At 34.7% G+C, this 4047-nt stretch overlaps 1 long non-coding RNA gene across 3 annotated transcripts; it reads right to left on the reverse strand.

Annotated features, from left to right (window-relative positions):
- Positions 1-261: 261 nt before the first annotated feature.
- Positions 262-3134, reverse strand: LOC112754864 (uncharacterized). Of its 3 annotated transcripts, none has more exons than XR_003178793.2 (4): positions 2388-3134; positions 2132-2298; positions 1904-2016; positions 262-513 (listed from the first exon to the last, which is right to left on the reverse strand). It is a non-coding gene; the product is annotated as an uncharacterized lncRNA (long non-coding RNA). The 3 variants fall into 3 exon arrangements; XR_003178792.2 differs by having other exon boundaries at positions 2132-2249; positions 2388-3132; XR_003178791.2 differs by having other exon boundaries at positions 2132-3131.
- Between the last annotated feature and the right edge of the window lie 913 nt (positions 3135-4047).

Consider the following 4047-nt stretch of genomic DNA (forward strand, 5'->3'; position numbering starts at 1 on the left):
TGATATCCTATTAAGCCTTATTTATCTTTAATTTAGTTAAACTCTTCTTTTATTACAATGGTAAAGAAATTTTTGTGGAACTTCGTTGATTATCAAAGGTGTTGAAATTAATATTTTGTACTAAAAAAATTTTCACATGTACATTATGTAACACCCTCACTATCAGAAGTCACGCTTCCGGCTGTGCTACTTTGATAGCAAGAAGTATTACAACTACTTTACATATTAAATACTAAAATAGGAGCATGTGACTCGACACTGTATCACTGATTTCTTTGAAAACCAGAAATAAATACTTTATTTTAAAAAAAATACAAGCAGGCATAGGTTCATATACAAGACTCCTTACATAATAACTCAATATGTTATACATATAAAATATACAATTCCTATCCCTCTTACAAACTTGTAATAACAAAGACGAGGGAAGAAAATAATCTAATTAATACAACATATAAACCAAACGCAGTATAACTCTTCTTAATGCTTCATCCGGTTCCTGAAAAGATAAAACTGTAGGGGGGTGAGAACCTAACCACACGGTCTCACCACGGAGTTTCAAAGTTGTCATAAGAAGATATTTAATAAGAAAACTATTTTCAAGCTCAGTGATTATCATTGCCTTATGAATCTTTTAAAAACCAATACGTAATCATTCAAAACCTTTTTAAAGAAACAATGTTTAATCCTTCAGAAATCCGAAACCTTTCCTTTCTTATAAGAAAATCTCAATCAGAAACCAACCACGCAATCAAATAACACAATCATTAATTCAGCACCCAAGGTTCATTCTCAAATGTAGCATGCCAGGACAAACACAAGCAAGACAGACAAGGAAAGCACAAGTGGGTAGCAGTTACAGCAAATAGTTCAAGTAGCAGTTAAGAACAGTTTAGCAATTAGGCAAACCAAAACAAGTTCAAACCCAAGCAAAACATACAAATGCATATGATGCATGCCTGTCCTATGGCTGATGAGGCTTATCTGTCGGTTATCCAGCCAACCCAACAAGTCTGAATTGTCCTTAGACCGTCCCCCGACATGCATCCCCAAGAGTCTATGCATAGTTTTCTCAAATAATCAATATTGCTCAATGGGGGTAACGTTCATGGGAATTTATATAGTGTCCGGTCACACTTACGTTGTAGGGTCAACAGAGTATCAAGTTTTCAACCTGGTACACGTGGTGGCAAGCCACGACACTTAATCCAGGGAACCTCGTATCTCAGATATTTCAAATTCATAAGCCACATAAATAATTCATTCATCATTCATCAATATCTAAACCATTCTCAATATCATCATCATTCGTCAATCCATATCCCATTTCCAAATTTATTCAAAAATCATATTTCAAATCAATCATCATCATCCTTCTTTTCGTTAATCCTAATCTCAATTCAAAACATAATCCTTTCTTTTCTAAATAAATCATTCTGAAAACAAATAACGTTTAAGAACTAAATCTTTTTAAACAATTACTTCAAACAAAACTTCCAATTTTATAAAATTTCGGCAGCATCTCCTCTAAAACTCGAACATTGCCACCCTTTTCGGGTCCCATCCAAACATTTCTCATCCATTTCCAAATCTTAAACATTTTTTCCAAAATTGAACCAGTTCCAATATCAAATTATTTTCGAATCAAACCAATTCAATTAATAAAACTCTCTTTAAGGTCAAACCAGGAAAAACCACTTTTCATGATAATCAAGTAAATAACTTTTCAAATCCATTTCTTATCAACAACCATACTTCACTCAAGCAATCAAGCACCCAATAATCTAATCCAACAAACCATGACATCCACAAGACAAATATAATCACAGAAATATATCTTTTTACATTAATATCTATTTATCACAACTCTGTAATGTAAATAGATTTTAAGAAAAACCCCTACCTCGAATAATCGAAACTCATAAATTAAACGCATCCAGAAACCCTTTCTTTTCGGTCCGCAATCAGTGGCAGCTGCAGTCTCAGTTCCAAACCGCTTATGCGGCAACCACAACTCTAATCACAGCAGAAAATCATTTTAAACACATAAATTAATTCACTTACATTAATCCGCTAAACTCATCAAGTATTCAATCCCAAAATATTTTAACTTTAAAAAATAATCCCCTACCTCGATTAGCCGAGTTCGCATAAACCTATCGTAACAACTCCATTTCCTTTTAATTCATGGCAGCCATTTTGATTTCCTCTTCCAGCAATAGCTATGATGGAACAACACCGCGAGGCAGCTACAAAACGGCAACAGCAGTAAATCTAATAATCTACTGTGGTTTAAGGCTGAGTAAGGATACAAAGGAACATTTATGTAAAGTAGGACAGAGTTAATTAATGAAACATTATAGCGAGAAAAGGCGTGACAGAATAACCTTAGCAGAGGAACAAAAGACTGGAATTGCAGCAGCTCCGGTGACCCTCACCGGGAAGGACAGGACCGACGGTAACTTCAAGGGGGCTGAGATAGCAAACCCTAAGAAACAGAAGTGGAATTTTGGAGTAGCAGCACAGGCAGATCTGGCGGTGGTTCAGACGAAGACGACGCCGGTGACTGGGCGCGGCGGCTGGATTGGTCGCGGCCTTCCCTGGTTCTCTCTCTCTCTCTCACCTAGGGATTCTCTCTGTGCTCGTCACTCTGCTTGACGGCGACGGACTTCGAGGCGGCAGCGGCGGTGGTGTCACGCGCAGCAGCAATCCATGGTGACGACGATGGTGGCGCTGGCTTCATGGCGAGAAGGACGGCGGTAACGGGCTTCACGGCAGAGACGACGATGACGACCGGAACCCACGAAAACGACGACAGGCGCGACGCGGTAGTGGTTCGCGAGGCGTGGTGCTGCGGTGACGAGCTTCATCTGCGGCGAGGAATGGCAGAACAGCGTTGTGTTTCTTCTCCTCTGGCTCCCTCCTTCGCATCAGTGCTAACAGCGATGGCGGCGAGCAGCCCGGGCCACCAGCGCTGGTCGTCCCCCTCTCTTCTCTTCCCTAACTCTGTTTCTTCCTCTCTCCCTCAACGTTTTCTTCTTCTCTTGTTTTTTCTGCTGCTATGGTTTCTGTTTGATTTTGGATGGAAGGGTAAGTTGAAAGGGGTGTGGCGGCTGAAGGGAAAGGGGAAATTAGTGTTAGAGTGATATTTTGGGAATTTAGGGTTTAATTTGGGACAAATGTAAAATTAAGAATCTTTGGGCAAATTGGAGTTTTGTTAAATTTTAATAAAATTAAGAGATATTATATTAAATTAAATATAAAATATCCATCTTTAAAATACCTTTTAATTATAAATTTATGAATTAGTTTCAATTAAATGCAAATTAAATAAAAATTGGAGACAAATAAACTAATTCTCCTTCATTTATAAAATAAGGTTAAAAATATAAATATTTAAAATTAAGGCATATAAAATATTCACTATTTTTCAATTATAAGAACTCTAAATAAAAAAATAAGAGTTTACTCAACTTATATAAAAATCTCCAAAATACAGTCTTAAATAAATATAATGCATCATAAATAATTAATTAATAACTTTTAAAAATTTAGAGGTCTTACACATTATTTCTTATAAATAGTTGAGTACAAAATAATTTTTACCTTACAAAGCGAATTATTAAATTTTTTGTAATTTTCATGTATTATTTATAATATTTCTAAAAAGGTTGATTATGTAATATTAAATTTAAAAGCTAAAAATAATCTTTTGTTAGATTTCTAAGATTTGGTATAAAAAGGTTTAGTTTCTTAAATAATTTAGCAAAAAAAAAAGTATTAAATTGTTAAAATAAAGTTTCATAACAATTATAGCTAGTACTTAACCCAATTGAACAACAAATATTTAGTAGCCATTTTATTTTTTTTGTATAATCTTTATTAATTTTTTTCATGCATGTGTTTTTAATTTTTTTTCTATGAACTATATGTGTTTATACTACATATATCATTGCTTAAAATGTTTCATAATTTTTACTTCATTGATATACCAAAGTTGTTAAAATTGATATTCATACTCATCATTTGATTATAATAAATTACATG

The sequence above is a fragment of the Arachis hypogaea genome, chromosome 16, assembly GCF_003086295.3.
Source record: "Arachis hypogaea cultivar Tifrunner chromosome 16, arahy.Tifrunner.gnm2.J5K5, whole genome shotgun sequence".
Classification (NCBI taxonomy): Eukaryota; Viridiplantae; Streptophyta; class Magnoliopsida; order Fabales; family Fabaceae; genus Arachis; species Arachis hypogaea.